The 23782-nt window shown below is 43.0% G+C and overlaps 1 long non-coding RNA gene across 1 annotated transcript in view; it reads left to right on the top strand.

Moving 5' to 3' along the window:
• The first annotated feature begins 922 nt into the window (after positions 1 to 922).
• The window catches only part of LOC134935288 (uncharacterized), a 41552-nt gene continuing 18692 nt past the window's right edge, over positions 923 to 23782 (top strand). Inside the window, exon 1 of the long non-coding RNA XR_010180031.1 lies at positions 923 to 1140. This is a non-coding gene — a long non-coding RNA (uncharacterized LOC134935288). The remainder of the gene's footprint in view (positions 1141 to 23782) is intronic.

Here is a 23782-nt window from a genome sequence, read left to right as displayed (position 1 = left end):
CACACATGTAGTTACGGCTCTGTTTTATACAATCTATAAAGCCCAGACAGTGTGTAGAGTAAAAACCTTTTGCGCTACAGGATGGTGATTCAAATGAAAAGTATGTGTGAATAAATATATAAACGTATTTATTTTGTATAGAGGTAGCAGGCTGTACTATAACAGACCCTCCAACATGACCCGCCCCACTAGGTACAAAATGCTCTGTTTCTGGACTTCCCTCTTAATTTATGATTTCCATCACCTGTGTTGAACTAGTTAAATGATAAGAAAGCTGTTTCTTCACAGGTGATGGCAATAATAAATGAAGAGGGAAGTCCAGAAACAGAGCATTTTGTACCTAGTGGGGCGGGTCATGTTGGAGGGTCTGCTATAAGCAACTGGTTTTATAGACAAATTGTATATATAGTCTAGTAATGATAATAAAAAAAAAAAGAAAAAAGTAAAAGAAAAGAAAAGCAGTTATGCTAAAAAGAGCAAATGTTGCTTATGAGTGGGACACAAAAGAAAAAAATGAATTTAGGAGAGCCACAAAAATATTTAAAATCAGGGGGATCAGTCCTCTTTATAAAATTGCAAGGTTGATTTTAGGATTCGTTAAGTAATTATGCATACACATGCTGACCGCATGCATGGAGAGTGCTAAAGTAGTTCCAATAGTAGTAGTTTTAATATCCTTTATATATATTTTTATATTCTTTATCTCTTTATCCATGTCCTCATTTGCAAATATCTTATACTGCCTCCTAAAAGGAAAAAAGAGAATCCTTGATGTGAAAACATGAAAGTAACAAAACAAATCAAAATACTAGCAGCAACTTCATACTGCAGACTGACATTCCAAATTCGTGAATTAGGAACACCTGATAAGATTAGACAAGACCGACAGCTGCAAGAACGAATGAGAATACGAATAAGTATAAACCAATTAGAGGGAATTAAACACTATAACCACTCGCCTCAGACCCGGAATCCACGTTTCTCAGGAAGACGCCAGTATTAACCTCCCGGGGATAAGAACACACAGGCGCCTGTTAAACATTGCGACTTCTTGGAAAGAGGCGCTTCTCCTACATATACTGAACAGAAAAATGAGACCTAACCCACAGACAGACGGACCCCGCTTAGGGGTAAAGATTCGTAAGTGGAACTACTTTAGCATTCTCCATGCATGGGGTCAGCATGTGGATGTTTTGATCTTGTATCCTTGATTTTCTTTAATTTTTTCGGTACATAGTGACTTTTTAATTATGAACCAAGATTCTAAGTGGAACTACTTTAGCACTCTCCACGTATGCGTTCAGCATGTGGATTTTTGACATTTCTTCCTGATTCTCTTTATTTTTTTGTTACTTTTTTTGTTACATAGTGACCTTTTTCATTACGAACTGAGATATTATCTTGAAATTGATGGCACAATTACTTAACGAATCCTAAAATCAACCTTGTAATTTTATAAAGAGGACTGATCCCCCTCATTTTAAATATTTTTGTGGTTCTCTTATATTCAATTTTTTCTGTGTGTCCCACTCATAAGCAACATTTGCTCTTTTTAGCATAACTGTTTTTCTTTTCTTTTCCCTTTTGTTTCATTATCATTACTAGACTATATATACAATTTGTCTATAAAACCAGTTGGTTATAATACAGCCTGCTACCTCTACACAAAATAAATACATTTATATATTCATTCATGCATACTTTTCATTTGAATCACCATCCTGTAGCGCCAAAAGGTGTTTACTCTACACGCTGTCTATTAACCAGAAAAAGTCAGAAAAGATTTTTCCATTAAAACCTAGGCTGCACGATAACCATTTTGCACAACATGACTCACTTAAGGGAGCGCAGACCACGCCCCCAACTATGCACACTCTATAAAGCCCAGTCTAGTTACCATTATACAATACACAGAGCATTCTAGTGATGTTTATAAAAAAAACAGCAGTCCAGTAACCAATTTAAAATACGTAGAGCATTCTCCATTAGTAACAATCACATTTGTCTGTGATTCTGGTCCTGGGCTGGAATGGGGTCTGTGCAGTGCTGCAAGTATGGTGGTACGGGGCCGTACGGCGTACCAGTAAGAAATTCCCAGCTGGTACACTGTACCGCCGGACCATCCACCATACCTGCATCCTGCTGGCTGCTATGTGAGGGGAGGAGAGCGCAGCGCCTCTCTTGCCCCACATTTCTCTAATGTCCGGTCTCCAGGGACTGCAGTGGGTGTGAATCTCAATAAGGCACCGGTTTGCTAGCCAATCAGAGCTTGCAGACCGGCAGCAGCGGCTCCTGATTGGCTGCCAGTCCGCAAGCTCTGATTGGCTAATGAACTGGCGCCTCATTTGAGATACTCTATGCCGGAGCTGCGGAGACTGAACTTCACGGGCATTGAGGGGAAGGAGAGGGGCTGCACTTGTGTATTTGGCACTGTGGGGCAATGTATGTCTGGCACTATGGGGCATTTGTGTGTCTGGCACTGTGGGGGCATTTGTGTATCTAGCACTGTGGGGGCAATTGTATATCAGGCACTGTGGGGGCAATTGTATATCGGGCACTGTGGGGCAATGTATATCTGGCACTGTGGGGGCATTTGCGTATCTGGCACTGTGGCAGCATTTGTGTATCTGGCACTGTGGCAGCATATGTGAATCTGGCACTGTGGGGGCATTTGTGTATCTAGCAATTAGCTTTTGAGGCTAATATGACACAGGCACTGGCCTCTTGCACACAAGCAGACAAACAATTTGGAAACTGCTCAATCATACCTGGAGATAATTATATATCAGGTGCTGGAAGGGGGAGGAGTCACAGACAAACAACAGACAAAGAGGAAGGGGGGTGCAAATCCCCACCCCTAAATTCCCTTCCGCACACTGAAAATTACCTGTAACCATCCCTGAACCTATCTGGTAATAAAATTCAGAGAATTAGTCACAAATGTTTGCAAACACATGTTTAGCTGCTGGCCACTTCACGGCTTCTCTGATACAGCAGTCCTAACCTACATAATAGCAGTGCCCACATAAGGCCATGTAATTTGTCACAGTAAGCCTCGTGATAAAGGCTATTACTAAACACTTCCAGACAGAGAGCTAACCAACATTCAATTGACAAATTCAACTCATATTGAACACAATAATAAGCTACAAATCCCCCAAATAATAGACTAATAACAGACTAGAGATGTGCACCGGAAATTTTTTCGGGTTTTGTGTTTTGGTTTTGAAATCGGTTCTGCGGCCGTGTTTTGGATTCGGACGCGTTTTGGCAAAACCTCCCTGAAAATTTTTTGTCTGATTCGGGTGTTTTTTTTCAAAAACCCCTCAAAATACTGCTCGCAACAATGCAGCACAGATATGGATACTTGCAGTGACACAGAGCTGAAAGATACAGCAATGGCCTACTGTGCTGTACAACTATAAACTGTTGGTCACCAAAATGCTGCACTGTCCTACTATATACTGCTCACAATAATGCAGCACAGGTATGGATAGTATACTTGACACAGAGCTGCAAGATACAGCAATGGCCTACTGTACTGTACTATATGTATACTGCTGGTCACCAAAATGCTGCACTGTCCTACTATATACTGCTCATAATAATGCAACACAGATATGGATAGTATACTTGACACAGAGCTGCAAGATACAGCAATGGCCTACTGTACTGTAGTATATGTATACTGCTGGTCACCAAAATGCTGCACTGTCCTTCTTTATACTGCTCACAATAATGCAGCACAGATATGGATAGTATACTTGACACAGAGCTGCAAGATACAGCAATGGCCTACTGTACTGTACTATATGTATACTGCTGGTCACCAAAATGCTGCACTGTCCTGCTATATACTGCTCACAATAATGCAGCACAGATATGGATAGTATACTTGACACAGAGCTGCAAGATACAGCAATGGCCTACTGTACTGTACTATATGTATACTGCTGGTCACCAAAATGCTGCACTGTCCTACTATATACTGCTCACAATAATGCAGCACAGATATGGATAGTATACTTGACACAGAGCTGCAAGATACAGCAATGGCCTACTGTACTGTACTATATGCATACTGCTGGTCACCAAAATGCTGCACTGTCCTACTATATACTGCTCACAATAATGCAGCACAGAGATAGTATACTTGACACAGAGCTGTAAGATACAGCAATGGCCTACTGTACTGTACTATATGTATACTGCTGGTCACCAAAATGCTGCACTGTCCTACTATATACTGCTCACAATAATGCAGCACAGATAGTATACTTGACACAGAGCTGCAAGATACAGCAATGGCCTACTGTACTGTACTATATGTATACTGCTGGTCACCAAAATGCTGCACTTTCCTACTATATACTGCTCACAATAAGGCAACACAGAGATAGTATACTTGACACAGAGCTGCAAGATACAGCAATGGCCTACTGTTCTGTACTATATGTATACTGCTGGTCACCAAAATGCAGAACACTGAGCACAGATATTTGCAGCACACTGAGCACAGATATGGAGCGTTTTCAGGCAGAGAACGTAGATATTTGCAGCACACTAAGCACAGATATTTGCAGCACACTGAGCACAGATACGGAGCTTTTCAGGGAGAGAACGCAGCCAAGTCCTCTCCGTTCAATCTCCTATGCATGAGTGAAAATGGCGGCGACGTGCAGCTCTTTATATAGAATACAAATCTCGCGAATCCGACAGCGGGATGATGACGTTCGTCCGCGTTCGGGTTAACCGAGCAAGGCAGGAAGATCCAAGGCTGCCTCGGAACCATGTAAAATAGGTGAAGTCCGGGGGGTTCGGATCTCGGAGAACCGAACCCGCTCATCTCTATAACAGACAGGAGATTTTAGCTTCAAGACAACATTCTATTCCCTAAACCTTCATTATGATGCCTATACAAATAGAGATGATAGGCCCTATGCTGATATTTTTGAAATAAAGCACATGCTGCAAAGCCTAATAGCGATGCCACTTACAGCATTTGTCTTTACGCAGAGTGATTGGCAGTCGGGCACCATTTGTAGGCATTGATGGAGAATTGTTAGCAAAAATGCAGTTGTTTCAAGGTCATTTTTGGGGTATGCCACTAGGTGCACATGCAGGGGTGGATTGGGATCAAAAACCAGCCTGGGAAATTTATAGATGCAGCCCTAATATGGGTGGGGGTCTGTTAAGGCGGAGGAGTCTGTCAAGTAGGAGGGATTACTGCTCAGAAGGCCTGAGTAAATGCTTGTAAGGAAAATGCGCACCTCATGCAAGCTGCAAACATTTAGGGGTGTGGCTTCATGTGGAAGGGGTGTGGTAACATAATAGTGCCAATTCACATTACACCACACAGTAGTGCCGCTTATACACATTGCACCAGGTAGAACCTCCTATACACACTGCGTCAGGTAGAGCACATTATACATATTCCGCCAGATAGAGCACATTCTGTTCTTTGCTCCAGGTAGAGTATGGTATACACTTTGCGCCTGGCTGAGCACATTATACACTTTGTGCCAGGCACAGCAGATTAAACACATTGCGCCAGGTAGAGCACATTATACACATTGCACCAGGTAGAGCACGTTACACACATTGCACCAGATATAGTATGTTATACACATTGCACCAGGTAGGGCACGTTATACATATTGCATCGGGTAAAGCACATTATACACATAGCACCAGGTAGAGCACGTTATACACTTTGTGCCAGGCAGAGCACATTATACACTTTGCACCAGGTAAAGCACACTATAAATAGTGCACCAGGTAGAGCATGTTATACACTTTGCGCCAGGCAGAGCACGTTATACACTTTGCACCAGGCAGAGTACTCTATACACATTGCACCAGGTAAAGCACGTTATACACATTGCAACAGGTAGAGCACGTTATATACTTTGCACCAGGCAGAGCACATTATACACTTTGTGCCAAGCAGAGCACGTTATACACTGATATATACAAAGAAAGGAGGGAGGCTGTGCTTTTATGTTCTCAAAAATAACAGTGTACCAGATCGATATTTATATACTAAAATTATACAATTTATTAGTAGGAATAAAAATAATAAATGTAAATGAATATTAAAAAAATCATAAACCACAAAATTGCATGCATGTCACTATAATTTAAAAGTATGAATTCATACCCCAGTCAGGAACATAGGAGCAGAGGACCGGACCATCCCCTTACCATCACCCACCACTGATCCAACCTTGGAAGATACAACATCCAAACATTTGCCTCAAGGAGGACTGTCCCAACCGTAATGCATGAGGAGCTCGTTTTTACTACATTGGAGCACAACATTTACTTTCGGTGACTTATACCTCTGTTTGGACCTTTATTCAATTCAGTGATTTGGGCACTTGGAACCCAGGAGATTGGGTGGCACCAGGAGAGTTCCAAGTACAGACGCGTGAAGCTACAACTGGACTGAGATATGCAGCTACTCTAAACAAAAATCCCTGACTCCGTTGGACTTCCCAGTGGTCGATTAACACCTGCAAGACTATGGTTTCTTGTGCCCACGGCAGCCTCGTTTGAATGGGCGAATTAGGTCCGACCAGACTCCGATGCCACCTGGTCTTAATAGGAGACAAGGCGTTAACATAGACCAAGGAGAACAAGGGGAAAACTAAGACTGACACGACCAAAACAGAGAAGGATACAAAAAATTTCAAAATAGTTTATGTGCGGCGCGGCCGCCAGGAACAACAGCAAATCAAAGTAATGCCGCCAACTGCCAAATATGAACCCCACCGTAATAAGGCGAGGACAGCTATGCGGAAGCCTCCGCAAAAATGACTCAACCAAAAACAGATAACGAGAACACGGCTTCAGGCGTAAGGTGCGGCAGAGCCGCTACTCATGATACCACGGAAGGTACGTGCAGGAAACGACCGGAACCCCGAGGCTTCGGACACCAGACCACTCCATTGGAGAACAAACTCGGAGGACAGCAGGAAATGATCCCTCAGACCGTACTCTGGAAACTGGACACAGGACACTGGAGTACACAAGCTGGATGCAGGAACACACCAGAGGCAGGAAGACAGGCTCCACTGGAAGCTGCTGACAGGGACCAGGAACAAGTTTGCAGGAAGCTAACCAAGAACTGGAACATACAGGTACAATAACAAACTTCTATCACCGGCGCTGGACTGCAGGGCTAGCTGGGTAATAAGGGAAGCATGCCCCATTCAGGATGGCTGGAAGACAGGCACAAGGTAATGGCCAAAATACTGGCAGGTGAGGCTACACAGACAAGAGCCAGACTGCAGTACACAGACTCACCACATAATGACCAAATTATCTGACAGGTGAGGCTTAACACATATAAAACAGGCTGCAGTTACGCAGACTCACCACAGGCGGCCAACAAGAGTCTTCTAAACAAGTACAAGAGAAATCCTGGCATGCGAACAGAAATATAACATAAAATTCATGAACAGAAAACAAACAGGAATGAACCACTTGTGGTTCATAACATACACATTGCAACTGGTAGAGCACGTTATAGACTTTGCACCAGGTAGAGCACATTATACACATTGCACCAGGTAGAGCACGTTATACACATATGATCAATGTATTGGGCCTGAGAAAGGGGCAGATGCCCTGAAACAGCTGTTGCCTATCAATACAAGTTTGTTGTCAGCTGCTGTTGTCTCCAGTGCCGTTCGTCTTGGATCTATGTGCTGTGTTTGTGATCTGGCACGGAGCAAGTTGTTTGGAGTGCCGACTGTTGTGCAAGTATATATTATATACACTGCTCCAAAAAATAAAGGGAACACTAAAATAACACATCCTAGATCTGAATGAATGAAATATTCTTATTAAATACTTTGTTCTTTACATAGTTGAATGTGCTGACAACAAAATCACACAAAAATTATCAATGGAAATCAAATTTATTAACCCATGGAGGTCTGGATTTGGAGTCACCCTCAAAATTAAAGTGGAAAAACACACTACAGGCTGAATCAACTTTGATGTAATGTCCTTAAAACAAGTCAAAATGAGGCTCAGTAGTGTCTGTGGCCTCCTTGTGCCTGTATGACCTCCCTACAATGCCTGGGCATGCTCCTGATGAGGTGGCAGATGGTCTCCGGAGGGATCTCCTCCCAGACCTGGACTAAAGCATCTGCCAACTCCTGGACAGTCTGTGGAGCAACGTGGCATTGGTGGATGGAGCGAGACATGATGTCCCAGATGTGCTCAATTGGATTCAGGTCTGGGGAATGGGCGGGCCAGTCCATAGCATCAATGCCTTCATCTTGCAGGAACTGCTGACACACTCCAACCACATGAGTCTAGCATTGTCTTGCATTAGGAGGAACCCAGGGCCAACCGCACCAGCATATGGTCTCACAAGGGGTCTGAGGATCTCATCTTGGTACCTAATGGTAGTCAGGCAACCTCTGGCGAGCACATGAAGGGCTGTGCGGCCCCCCAAAGAAATGCCACCCCACACCATTACTGACCCACTGCCAAACCGGTCATGCTGAAGGATGTTTCAGGCAGCAGAACGTTCTCCTTGGCGTCTCCAGAGTCTGTCACGTCTGTCACATGTGCTCAGTGAGAACCTGCTTTCATCTGTGAAGAGCACAGGGTGCCAGTGGCAAATTTGCTAATCTTGGTGTTCTCTGGCAAATGCCAAACGTCCTGCATGGTGTTGGGCTCTAAGCACAACCCCCACCTGTGGGCGTCGGGCCCTCATACCACCCTCATGGAGTCTGTTTCTGATCGTTGGAGTAGACTAGACACATGCAAATCTGTAGCTTGCTGGAGGTCATTTTGCAGGGCTCTGGCAGTGCTCCTCCCGGCTGCTTCACTGTGAGTGACCTGATGAGTTTGGCTTCTACCGGCGCGGTGCATGGTCCGGTCTTTGACTGCAGCAGGTTTGGTGGATAGCCTGGTGGATTGTTTCATGTGTTTTAACTGGCCCAAAGAGTGGGTCTTTTATGGTACGAGTCTTTTATAATCCATGGAATGTCCTGTTTTTAATTTATGTGTGAAATAAATTTAGCATTCTCCTGATTTTTTCCAGATATATATATATATACACTGCGGCTGGCTGGACTCTGGAGGGAAACTGGGGCTGGCTGGGACTGGAGGTGGTCCTGGAGGCGGAGCAGTCAGTGGTGACTGATGGCCCTACAGAGGCTTATGGGGGGGCTGCTGTGGCTGAACATGCACCGCAGCTCCTCCGGCGGCCATCTTTTATTTAGCTTTAACTAACGCTGCCGCGATCGGAGCTAAGCTCTGATCACGGCAGCTGCCAGCATGGGGTATGACGGTGGCTACTGAGGGGACATCCAGACTAGCCAAACGGAATCTGGTCTGGCATCCCTGCATGCCATTCCGCCGCTGTGCACATGCAAATCTGTACTCAAGCTGCATGTCTCTGGCATCTATGTTAAGGATGCAATGCTGCGTGACCATTGATTTTATTGAGCTGTGCATAGATACTTAGTTATTATTTATTACCAGTTACTTATATAGTGCACACATATTCCACAGTGCTTTAAATAGAATATTTACCCATTCACATTAGTCCCTGTCCCAGTGGAGCTTACAATCTATATTCCCTACCACATGTACATGCACACACATTCATTGTAGGGTTCATTATTTTGTCGGGATTCAATTAACCTAAAGTTGGGTACACACTGGGCGATTTCAGCCTAAAAAATAAACGATAATGACATAAATGTCATTATCGTTTTATTTTTTGGCTTATATCCTTCTGTTTGTGTGTGGATAATATTGGTGAACGATGAACGATGCACGCTCCTGTGATGTTAGTGTTTTAGAATGATTAATATTTGTAGACACTCCCTTACTAATCTGTGTAAGCCTGAATCTTCCGTGATGGTCCCTGGGACCAGGGGGATGCTGGGAAGTGGGTGGTCCAGTGTGCAGTGTGTCTGGAGTTGGTGATGGAATAATACAGAACAGCAGTGAACTCGCATGTCTCTGTGTCCTTATGACTGGATTTACAAACATATGAACAAAACATGGTGTCAGAAGAAGTTTAACTTGGACTGCTAGTGCTCTCAGAGTGTGATAGAATCTTGCAGAAGTCTGTAAGGCTGTGATAGTCAGTGTCTGCAAAGCCTGCCGTGTGCTCCTCTCTTCAAACAGTGAGTAACCATGAATAAACTAGCTCCTCCAACCGGCATGCTGATGTCTGGTAACTTGTCTGAAAACTGGAATAGATTTAAGCAAAGGTTTAATATATATCTTGCTGCATGTGGAGCTGATACAGAGGCTGACAAAACGAAGGCATCCATTTTCCTCCATGTGATAGGAGAGGATGTGCTGGACATTTATAATAGTTTTCAGTTTGCTGAGGGGCAGAATATGGTGCTATCTTCTATAATGCAAAAGTTTGAAGATTACTTTGTACCAAGGAAAAATGTGACATATGAAAGATATAAGTTTTTCACATGTGATCAGAAGTCTGTAGATGGATTTGATCAGTACATTACAGAGCTGCAATCACTCAGTAAAACATGTGAGTTTGGTGATTTAAAGGATTCACTGATTAGAGATCGTATTGTCTGTGGAATACCTGATAATGGACTCAGAGAGAGACTGCTGAGAGTACAAGACCTAACACTAGACAAGGCAGTGACTATGTGTAGATCTGCAGAAATATCTAGATTTCAAGCCAAAAAGTTACACAAAGAAGTTGATGCTGCTGTCCATGTAGTGCAGAACACAGAGCCAAGCAAACCTCCATTCTCAAGAATGAAGCAGTCTAAGCCACAGACTAATAAGGAAATGTGTAGTAGATGTGGAAATGCTCACAATCCTAAAATGTGCCCTGCTTATGTAAAACCTGCATGAAATGTGGTAGACTTAATCACTTTGCCAAATGCTGTAAAATCAAAAGTAAAACAACCAATGTTTATGCTGTTAAACAGAGGAATTATTTGTGGATTGCATTGAACTTTGCAGTGCAGATAAGAAAGAATGGATTGTCCCTTTAACTGTGAATGAGATTGTCATTCTCTTTAAGCTTGATACTGGCGCGCAGGTGAATTTAATATCGTTTCAAGACTATAAGACTTTTAGAGTAAACCTAAAATACATCCAGCCAAAGTGAAAGTTACAGGGTACACTGGGGAGGAAATTCCTGTGAAAGGTACATGCTTAGTGACACTGAAATATAAGGGACAACAGTTTAAAACATCTCTACTGATTGTGGATAAAAATGTGCAACCGATTCTAGGATTAAGTTCCTGTGAGAAACTAAGCTTGCTAAAGAAAGTTTTTATGGTGACATCACAAGTAGAAGATGATTGCAAATCGATGTTTACAGAATACAAAGACTTGTTTGAAGGTCTAGGTTGTTTGCCTGTAGAGCATAAAATAAATATAGACACACAAGTTTCTTCAGTGATACACCCCTGTAGAAAAGTGCTGTTTGTGCTGAGAGAAAAACTGAAACAAGAGTTAAATCGCATGGAAGCCTTGGGTGTGATACAGAAAGTTGATGAGCCTACTGAAGGGGTAAGCTCCTTAGTAATTGTTTAAAAGAAAAATGGACAACTCAGAATATGTCTAGACCCCAGAGATTTAAACAAAGCTATTGAACGAGAACATTTCAAACTACCAACCAGAGATGAAATCATGTCGCAATTTGTGGGAGCAAAATGGTTCAGTAAATTGGACGCATCTTCAGGATTCTGGATAATGAAGCTAGATGAGGCCAGCTCAAAGCTTTGTACATTTAATACACCAGAAGGTCGATACAGATTTCTTCGACTACCATATGGAATATTGTCTGCTCCAGAAGTATATCACAAAAAGATACACATGATTTTTGAACATATTCCAGGTGTTGAAACAATGATGGATGACCTTATTGTCTGGGGATCTACAAAGGAAGAACATGATTCTAGATTGAGACAAGTAATGGAACTTGTCAAGAAAGTGAATCTAAAGCTAAACAAGGACAAATGTGAATTTGGCGTGAATACACTTACCTTTATGGGCGACGTGGTCTCGGATCAAGGTGTAAAACCAGACCCAAGGAAAATATCAGCCATAGTGAACATGGAACCTCCTAACAACAAAGCCGACGTCAGAAGATTCCTAGGAATGTTTACTTACTTCGGAAAGTTTATTTCTCAACTCTCTGAATGAACAGCCTCTCTTAGATGGTTGTTGGACAAAGATAACGAGTGGATGTGGTCACATGAACAAGAAGAAAGTTGGCAAAACTTCAAACAGATCATTACAGAGCAACCAGTGCTAAAATTATTTGATCCTGTGAAAAGAATAAGAATTTCAGCAGATGCTTCACAATTTGGCCTAGGCTCAGTGCTGTTACAAGAACATGAGGATACATGGCAACCAGTAATCTATGCATCAAGAGCACTGACAAGTGCTGAAACAAGGTATGCTCAGATAGAAAAGGAACTTCTAGCAATCACATATGCATGTGAGCGAGTTCATCAGTTTGTGTATGGTCAAACATTTATAGTGGAAACTGACCACAAGCCATTGGTATCTATCATGACTAAATCATTACATGACTGTCCAATGAGAATTCAACAAATGCTTATCAGACTACAGAAATATGATGTACACTTGCTGTACTGTCCCTGCAAATACATGTACATTGCTGATACACTTTCTCGTGCTGTGGACAAAACTGAAGGTTCCAAAAGTCTGATGGATGAAGAGATAGAAGCCTATGTTAATTTGATCGTAGCTTCTCTACTAGTGTCTCTTGCAAGACAAGAACAGATTAGGAAAGAAATTGAGACAGATGACACAATGAAAGTGTTGAAATATACCATTCTGAAAGGTTGGCCAGCAGAAAAACATGCGTGCCCGCTGTCTATCCATGATTATTGGATGTGCTGCAGTGACCTTACTGTTGTCGATGGTATTATTTACAAAGGCAATAGGTTTGTCATACCTGCACGACTAAGAAAAACTATGCTGTGCAAGATATATGAAGGCCACTTAGGAGAAGAAAAATGTAAGCGGAGAGCGCGTGAAGTTATGTATTGGCCAAGAATGAACCAAGACATAACACAGACTACAGCTACATGTGAATTATGTCTTACGTATAGATCGAAACAGCAAGTCGAGCCGCTGAGTCCTCACGCAGTGCCAGAGAGACCGTACCAGAAAGTTGGCGCAGATTTGTTTGATTGTAATGGGAAAATGTACATTGTCGTGACTGATTATTACTCTAACTACCCTGAGGTGAAGACACTACATACAACTACTAGTAAAGCCGTAATCAATTGCATGAAGTCAATCTTTGCAAGGCATGGTGTTCCTATGGAAGTGTTCACTGACAATGGTCCTCAGTTTTCCAGTGCTGAATTTAGACAACTTGCTGATGAGTGGGAATTTGTCCATACTATGTCCCCACTATCCACGCTCAAATGGGTTGGTGGAAAGTTCAGTAAAAACTGTAAAGAGTCTTATGAAAAAAGCTCAAGAAGGTAAAGAAGATTTCTACAAAAGTCTTTTTATCTACCACAGTACACCTTTACAGAATGGACTTTCTCCTGCACAAATGCTGATGGGAAGGAGGATTAGAGAAAATCTCCCGATACATGATGAACTGCTTAATACACATAACTCAGCGTTGGTCAGACTGAGTAAGGAACGTCAACAGGCGAAACAGAAACTGTTCCATGACAGGCGAGCAAAAAGCTTATCTGATCTAAAATCGGGTGACCAAGTCCGTCTCAGAGATCACGAGAAAGGTATTTGGGTGCAGAAAGGTATTGTGCAAGCACAAGTAGCACCAAGATCTTATACTATACGTACAGAGCATGGAACGGAAGTAAGAAGAAATCGGGTGGATTTAAGATCTCAACCTAACCATAGTGAAGACAACATGACTGAAGAATACCCTTCATCTGACATGTATGATGATCCTCATAATGGTGAACAAACCACGATTCTAGAAAGGTCCAACATGGTAGATGAAACACAGACTGTATATGAAAGACCCAAAAGGGAAATACGCAGACCTGAGAGACTCATTGAAACGTGTTAGATGATGTTCTTAATATGATGTTGTTAAATGTTGCATTGAAGCGTACAGGGCTTATCTTTACAGAAAAGAGGATGTGATGTTAGTGTATTAGAATGCTTAATATTTGTAGACACTCCCTTACAAATCTGTGTAAGCCTGAATCTTCAGTGATGGTCCCTGGGACCAGGGGGATGCTGGGAAGTGGGTGGTCCAGTGTGCAGTGTGTCTGGAGTTGGTGATGGAATAAAACAGCACAGCAGTGAACTCACATGTCTCTGTGTCCTTATGACTGGATTTACAAACATATGAACAAAACAGCTCCCACATGTCGTTCAGCAATCACCAATATTGAGCTGACATGCAGCTCAATCCATCAATGTCGGGCTGAGCTGCATGTCCGGGAATGCCGGCGGTGATGTCACTGATAGTTATCATCGAACGATAACGTGCAGTGTGTACGCACTGGGGGGTAATTCAGAGTTGATCGCAGCATCAAATTTGTTAGCAGTTGGGCAAAACCATGTGCACTGCAGGGGGGCAGATATAACATGTGCAGAGAGAGTTACATTTGGGTGGGGTGTGTTCAAACTGAAATCTAAATTGCAGTGTAAAAATAAAGCAGCCAGTATTTACCCTGCACAGAAACAAGAAAACCCACTGAAATCTAACTCTCTCTGCAAATGTTATATCTGCCCCCCCCCCCCCAGCAGTGCACATGGTTTTGCCCAACTGCTAACAAATTTGCTGCTGCGATCAACTCTGAATTACCCCCTATATCGGTGAACAGATATCGTTCAACGATATAGTCGTTCATCACCGGCATTTCAGCATCGCCCAGTGTGTACCCGGCTTAACACTGGGCGATGGGCGTCTCTGTTCTTTTCAGGGCTCCTGGGTTTTTTAAATAATTTTGCACATCCTCAGTGTGTGCATTCACAGCTAAATTGCCACAGCATCTGTAAATTAATCAAGTCGCATATTAATAATACTGTGACAGGTCCGAATTACATTATTTTAGATATTTTATCACTTTTAAAAGAAATCATGAAACACTAAAGGATCTGCACACATCTCTAATAAAAAGGGACCCAAACATGTGATTCACTGTGGCTGTTGGAATTATGGGGGTCATTCCGAGTTGATCGCTCGCTACCTACTTTTTGCAGTGCTGCGATCAGATAGTCACCGCCTATAGGGGAGTGTATTTTTGCTTTGCAAGTGTGTGAACGCCTGTGCAGCCGAGCTCTGCAAAAACATTTTGTGCAGTTTCTGAGTAGGTCTGAACTTACTCAGCCCTTGCGATCACTTCAGCCTGTCCGGTCCCGGAATTGACGTCAGCCACCCGCCCTGCAAACGCTTGGACACGCCTGCGTTTTCCCAAACAATCCCAGAAAACGGTCAGTTGACACCCATAAACGCCTTCTTCCTGTCAATCTCCTTGCGATCGGCTGTGCAAATGGATTCTTCGTTAAATCCATCGCACAGCAACGATCCTCTTTGTACCCATACGACGCACCTGCGCATTGCGGTGCATACGCATGCACAGTAGTGACCTGATCGCTGCGAAAAACGGCAGCGTGCAAACAGGTCAAAATGACACCCTATGAGTCTTTTTCAGAGATGGATGCAGTGTAGCTCCTGCGGCTTAATAGTGACAGGTTGCAGCTTAGGGGGCACTGTGTGTGATGATGCACGACCCATTCTGCACATAACAGAACAGGCCTTGTGCATGTGCAGGTTCCTCACCATCGGAAACATACACAAACCAGAATTTGAGTAGCCATGAAAGCTTCTCGCATGTGATATATTTGGACCAATATGAATTAATGGGGAACGTTTTTTGATTTTAGAGTCTATTTTATAGGTGATAGTATAGCTGATTTTAGAATGGATATCATAAACTGAACAATCAAAATTGAAATTGATTTTTAAATCTATTTAAAAATCGAATCTTAAGCCCCATATACACTCCAAGATGTTTTCCATAGAAATAAGCGATAACGGCAGTTGTGAACGATCAAATCATACTAGAGTGTACACAGCAAATTATGAATGAGCAAATGATCGTTTGAAGCAGGCTGTCAGTCTTCCATGCATGCAGCTCAATCCCTACAATCCCAGCAGAGCAGATCGTTTGTCATTCAGATTGTTTGAAAAATTGATCAGTGTGTACACTCAATTTCGTTTGTCAGGGAGTGCAAGGAAAATCGTTCATCTTCCACATTGTTCATCTTTCACATCTTTCAAGTCTTCTAGTGTGTATGGGCATTTTGTAAACGGGGGATTTGATAAGTGAACTATAATAAATATACCCCTCTGACACAGCTTTGCTAGTCTTGAGCAATTCTTTCCTTAATGACACTTTCTCCATGTACAAGCAGAGCAGATCTATTGGGCTGTTACTAGGGGTAATGTTAAAGTGTGTTCGGGGTTTATCACAGTGTTTCTGGTTTTAGAAAACATTCTGCATCTGGAAATGTGACTCATTACCCCTTGATTAATATACCAATTTGATGAGCAGTTTTCCTGAATAAGCATAAAACATCCCTTCAACTCAGTATCTATTTTACAGTATGTGGAGGTCTATTTACAACACTCTGTTCAGATTACTTTGAACTACTGTACAACACTCCTACGCTAATTACTTTTTCAAGTGAAGCAATCTATCGTTAATAACTTGGAAGCGTTTTTTTGTTTACATGAAAACACTCTCTCTATTCTGCTTTTCATTCCATATATTTTTCAGTTATAAAAGATATTTTTGCCCTCACTAATATTTTCTTTCATGCAGTTGTATTTATCAATTTGTCCTTGGCAAACTCCAAATGGAATTATGGTTCTGGTCTAGCTTCAGTGGCATTAATGAAAGTGCCAAATGATTCAGGGCTACATAGGAGTAAAAACTGCTATATAACCAGCTCTCATTTCTTCTCCCATTCCTCCCAACTGTTCTAGATACAGCATACTATTGAAATCTGATTGTTCATACATTGTCTGCAGTACTCTCATAACTTCTTCTGTTGTTTCTTTCCCAATGTAAATCAGTGGATCTTATATCATTACGGAGGGTATCCAATTACCCGCAATAGTGCCACATCAAAAAAGATCACCCCTATCCAATTAAGTCACGTGAAAAACACCTGCTTTTCATTTGCAAATACATAGCCGGTGATCTATGTATTTTTGCGACACTTATCGCGGGTTTAATGGACACTTATCACAGAATTTGCTTTGTGTGCATGAGGCACGTAAAGCATACTCCTCGATAAGTGTCAGCATTGGGGATAAGCTCCAGCTTATTGGGACTAATTGGATAGCCCCGAGCGTACCAAATAGCCACAGAAAATTACCACAGCTAATTGGATACCGCCCTATGTACTTATAAGCTGATTACCGTTTCACCGTTTTTTTTCCATGAGTCTCATATCCCAGTTATCAGTTTCTCTTTGCTGAAAATTTCCCATTTTAATATGGAAATTTTTACCCTCATAGGCTGATTTAAACATCTGACTTAAGATGGCTGTGCTAGCACAACTGTTGTGTACCGTTTGTGAACTTCCCAGCTGGCTGTAGTAGATCCTCTATGCACCGTCCACTCACAGCTCCCATTCACAGCATCATGACGTTTGTCAGGCAGAGTGGTTCTACTCCTCTTCTTTGCTCTGCTAGCTTTTGGCATTTGTAAAAATATTTCTATGGAGTGCACCAGCTTTTTCTCCTTCCGGGTAGTCTGTACATCTACCTGTACATACTTTCCAACTGCACCTTTTTTATGGTCAGTAAATGCCAAAAAGAGCTTTGTACCGATTTTTTGACTCTCCAAATTAACATTGAAAGTATAGGAAAGGGGGCATGGCCACGCCCCCTTTTACCAGTGGCCATGCCCCCTTTCCTAATTTGTACCGGTTTTCATATGTAAAATGTTGGAGGGTATGCATCTCGTTGATTGGTGCCTGTACAGACATATTACAGGGCGGGGGGGCGGGGGAAGGCAATTGTCCCCTGTGCATTTCACCCAATTAGGGCTTCATCAGGGTGAATATCCTAAGTCATACGTTCAGACACGTACATCCTAAGCCTGCATCAGGGACCTTTTCCATATTGAAAGAATGCTTGTTTTTGTGGTTGCACCTTTGGGGTTAAAGCAAGAACAAGCAAGGTTATCAAACCTTAATATTCCACTGAGTTTTTATTCTGTATTTATGATCGTGGCACTGCCTCAATTATTAACATTCCATTTTGCAGTGGATGTTTTAATTTTTAATGAAAATATTCCCGCTGTGTTCTTAGGGAAACCTGCGGGTATAGTGGTTGCAATAACTTCTGTGCCTGCAAGTTTTATTCCCGTTATTTTTGAAGAGTTTTTCACATTTGTGAATTACTCCTTTGGGGAACCAGACACTGCGCATGCGCACAGGGTCAGATTCTGAAATCGGGCAGCACCAGATGGAGACTGCCAGAGGGGGATCAAAAGACCTTTCTCTCGCTATCATGCCTCCATAGGCTTAAAGGAGTTTACACCATCTGAAGATGCTTTGCTTTTCAGGGTTCAGTACATACAGTAGGGGTCAGATTGTAGTCCCCATTGATAATAATGGGGACTGAGATCTGTAGTGATAATTAGGATTCTTAATGAGATTTCTGTGAAAGCTCTTCCATGATGCTATTAGTACATAGCCACAAGCCATAAAATTATGCAGAAACTTCAGTTTCTACATACTGTAATTTTGTGAAAAACGCTTGATACATATGCACCTTAGTGCACAACACTCCCATGCAATCTCACAGCTAATTGAATCTGGCCAAGAGAATGTTTGGTGTATTGTACCTCTTTCATGCACATTAAATACAAGAGATCACGGAAACATAGTGCTTGCAAATTTGAACAATGTTCACGTTAAACAGACATAGGAGAACTACTGTCTGAAATTTACCTGTTTTGAGTAAAACAATATCCTCTCTAGCAGACGACTACCAATTTGGCAAACTTTCTAAGTGGCTAAACATGCACCACTAAATGAATGTGTGAATTTCCATAACATAATTGCTTTCACGCATAATAATTGATGGAATCCACAGAGAACCTACAGCAATTGAGAGATTGATAGAAAACAAAGCCTAACTATGGGGGATTTTGTCGATAATATATTCAGTCCTCTGAAATAACGAGGATGTGCAGCAGAGCAGTTATAGATTAAAATGTGAAGCATTGGGAGGGGAACAAGCCAATGTGGCCCCAGTTATATAAACTGATTGCTAAATGTTTAATTAATTACTCTTTTCTATAAGAGTTAGTAAAGTAGCACTATAAGAAAAAAAAATCCCAGAAATATTACACTTTAAATATTACACAAGGTTTAAAATAGGAATGGTGCTTGATTGCTGTACAAAAGGATCAGTTCTGAGGATCTGTTAATATGGGGGAGGGGGGACAGGATGCAAAATGAAGTAGTGTTCAGCTAAATTAGGATGTTAATTAAAATTAAAACTTACACTGAATTACATAGCAAGAATTGCTCCGTAAACTGTATTCAGGAAGTGTAAAGACGATTATGGGAATTGTTGTGTCCTCTCTTTAACAATAGTAGTAATTAGTCAACGGTCTAAGAATTGCTTTCCTCAGTTGTCACTGGGATCATTAACCCCACACCATCTTCAAGACACAAAAAATGAAATCTATAAGTGACAAGAATAGCTATTGGTGATAAATTACTGCTGTATTTTTTTGTCAATGATAATCCATCTAGGTGCAATAGGCTCCTTAGTCAACGTATCGACTAATACAATATTTATTTTTTGCTAAAATGTTCTAATTAAGATCATATAATACAATATTTTAAAATAGAAGAAAATACAGTAGTAAGCCGAAACTCAAGCTGCAAGTGCAATGATCACTGTACTGTACCTAGTAGGTCTTTTTTTCAAAGTTTGGTCCAGAAAACTAATTTCCAATTTCTTGTTCTGTCTTTAGGTCCTTGAGAAACTTGTCCAAAAGTCACCTTATGCTAGCCATACATCAGGACGATATCATTCCAACCAGCCAACTTGTTGGCTGGTTGGAACGATAGTTGGACAGTGTATGGGACCAAACGATAATCAGCTGTTTGCTCCAAAAACGCTGAAAAATGCTCAGAAATGGTTGGTCCAACTAGTAGGGAAAATCAAACTTATTTGATTTTCCCAACTAATCGTTCAGGTGTAGGAGGAACTTTCCCCCCAACTGAAAAATAAGTAGGCGGACACTGGCCAACAGTGTCCACCTGCATCTGTCACACTACCTGTATGGTCAACATAGGATCCCCGGCAGCAGCGGCAGTGGAGCAGGAGCTGAGATGAAGTTCAGGGGAAGCTGCGGCAGTACTTCACTGCTGCCTGGCTGCCCCTGGGACCAGTGGCAGATTTAGCGGGGGTGATGATGGGGATCATCCTCCCTACACCTGACCCATACATTTATTTGGAAAGCCAGCGACGGGATGGCTGGGTCCCCAGACCATTCTCGTACAGTGCTTATTCTGCCACGGCTAAGATGCTCCGGCATCAGCAGTCTCCAGATTCAGAGAAGGAGCAAACAAGGACAGGCTGCCTGGAGACACAAACAAAGCAGTGTCCTCTCCACACTGTATATGTAGGGCCCTCTGTCAGACACAGAGTCCCAGCCGTGTGGTACTGCAGTGTAGCACAGCCACACTTCTCAGGTCTCGCTACCATGGAGGCTGATTTGGCCACGGACACTTGCATGGACAAAAGAAGGCTCACCAGAGCCGAGAACGGGCAGCCCTGGACTGGGAGGAGACGAACAACTTGGTGGAGAACTTCACCAGCCCCAGCGTCCCAATGTGTGGTGCAAGTGGTGCCTGGGAAGCACGGTGAGCTGTAGGAGGGGGCCCGGTGCCACTGTGTGGTGGTGGTGGGTACTGTCATGTTCTAATTGTGGAGGCTTCTGGCAGGCAGCCCCTCACATTACCTCAGCCTGAGGCAGTGGGCTTTATATTTATATATATAATCACACATAGCCCCATATAAAACATAACACATATTTGGGGTCTATGTACTGACTGGTCTATTTACTGTACTAAACCGTGGAGAGGGATAAATTACCAGCCAATCAGCTGCTAACTGTAATTTTGCAAACACAGCAGTTAGCAGCGGATTGGTACTTTTATCTCTCTCCAAGGCTTACTACATAGATCTAGTGATGTGCACCAGCAATTTTTCGGGTTTTGTGTTTTGGTTTTGGGTTCGGTTCCGCGGCCGTGTTTTGGGTTCGAACGCGTTTTGGCAAAACCTCACCGAAATTTTTTTGTCGGATTCGGGTGTGTTTTGGATTCGGGTGTTTTTTTCAAAAAACTCTAAAAAACAGCTTAAATCATAGAATTTGGGGGTCATTTTGATCCCATAGTATTATTAACCTCAATAACCATAATTTACACTCATTTTCAGTCTATTCTGAACACCTCACAATATTATTTTTAGTCCTAAAATTTGCACCGAGGTCGCTGGATGACTTAGCTAAGCGACCCAAGTGGCCGACACAAACACCTGGCCCATCTAGGAGTGGCACTGCAGTGTCACGCAGGATGGCCCTTCAAAAAAATACTCCCCAAACAGCACATGACGCAAAGAAAAAAAGAGGCGCAATGAGGTAGCTGTGTGACTAAGATAAGCGACCCAAGTGGCCGACACAAACACCTGGCCCATCTAGGAGTGGCACTGCAGTGTCAGACAGGATGGCACTTGAAAAAAATACTCCCCAAACAGCACATGACGCAAAGAAAAAAAGAGGCGCAATGAGGTAGCTGTGTGACTAAGATAAGCGACCCAAGTGGCCGACACAAACACCTGGCCCATCTAGGAGTGGCACTGCAGTGTCATGCAGGTTGGCCCTTCAAAAAAATACTCCCCAAACAGCACATGACGCAAAGAAAAATTAAAGAAAAAAGAGGTGCAAGATGGAATTGTCCTTGGGCCCTCCCACCCACCCTTATGTTGTATAAACAGGACATGCACACTTTAACGAAACCATCATTTCAGCGACAGGGTCTGCCACACGACTGTGACTGAAATGACTGGTTGGTTTGGTCCCCCACCAAAAAAGAAGCAATCAATCTCTCCTTGCACAAACTGGCTCTACGGAGGCAAGATGTCCACCTCATCATCATCGTCCGATTCATCACCCCTTTCACTGTGTACATCCCCCTCCTCACAGATTATTAATTCGTCCCCACTGGAATCCACCATCTCAGGTCCCCGTGTACTTTCTGGAGGCAATTGCTGCTGGTGAATGTCTCCACGGAGGAATTGATTATAATTCATTTTAATGAACATCATCTTCTCCACATTTTCTGGAAGTAACCTCGTACGCCGATTGCTGAGAAGGTGAGCGGCGGCACTAAACACTCTTTCGGAGTACACACTGGAGGGAGGGCAACTTAGGTAGAATAAAGCCAGTTTCTGCAAGGGCCTCCAAATTGCCTCTTTTTCCTGCCAGTATACGTACGGACTGTCTGACGTGCCTACTTGGATGCGGTCACTCATATAATCCTCCACCATTCTTTCAATGGTGACATAATCATATGCAGTGACAGTAGACGACATGTCAGTAATCGTTGGCAGGTCCTTCAGTCCGGACCAGATGTCAGCACTCGCTCCAGACTGCCCTGCATCACCGCCAGCGGGTGGGCTCGGAATTCTTAGCCTTTTCCTCGCATCCCCAGTTGCAGGAGAATGTGAAGGAGGAGCTGTTGACGGGTCGCGTTCCGCTTGACTTGACAATTTTCTCACCAGCAGGTCTTTGAACCTCTGCAGACTTGTGTCTGCCAGAAAGAGAGATACAACGTAGGTTTTAAATCTAGGATCGAGCACGGTGGCCAAAATGTAGTGCTCTGATTTCAACAGATTGACCACCCGTGAATCCTGGTTAAGCGAATGAAGGGCTCCATCCACAAGTCCCACATGCCTAGCGGAAACGCTCTGTTTTAGCTCCTCCTTCAATGCCTCCAGCTTCTTCTGCAAAAGCCTGATGAGGGGAATGACCTGACTCAGGCTGGCAGTGTCTGAACTGACTTCACGTGTGGCAAGTTCAAAAGGTTGCAGAACCTTGCACAACGTTGAAATCATTCTCCACTGCGCTTGAGACAGGTGCATTCCACCTCCTTTGCCTATATCGTGGGCAGATGTAGAGGCTTGAATGGCCTTTTGCTGCTCCTCCATCCTCTGAAGCATATAGAGGGTTGAATTCCACCTCGTTACCACCTCTTGCTTCAGATGATGGCAGGGCAGGTTCAGTTGTTTTTGGTGGTGCTCCAGTCTTCTGTACTCGGTGCCTGTACGCCGAAAGTGGCCCACAATTCTTCTGGCCACCAACAGCATCTCTTGCACGCCCCTGTCGTTTTTTAAATAATTCTACACCACCAAATTCAAGGTATGTGCAAAACATGGGACGTGCTGGAATTTGCCCAGATGTAATGCACGCACAATATTGCTGGCGTTGTCCGATGCCACAAATCCCCAGGAGAGTCCAATTGGGGTAAGCCATTCTGCGATGATCTTCCTCAGTTGCCGTAAGAGGTTTTCAGCTGTCTGCGTATTCTGGACAGCAGTGATACAAAGCGTAGCCTGCCTTGGAACGAGTTGGCGTTTGCGAGATGCTGCTACTGGTGCCGCCGCAGCTGTTCTTGCAGCGGGAGGCAATACATCTACCCAGTGGGCTGTCACAGTCATGTAGTCCTGAGTCTGCCCTGCTCCACTTGT

The sequence above is a fragment of the Pseudophryne corroboree genome, chromosome 6 (assembly GCF_028390025.1).
Source record: "Pseudophryne corroboree isolate aPseCor3 chromosome 6, aPseCor3.hap2, whole genome shotgun sequence".
NCBI classification, from domain to species: Eukaryota; Metazoa; Chordata; class Amphibia; order Anura; family Myobatrachidae; genus Pseudophryne; species Pseudophryne corroboree.
Note: the sequence above shows the minus strand (reverse complement) of the source record. Positions and strands in the feature narration are given on the sequence as shown.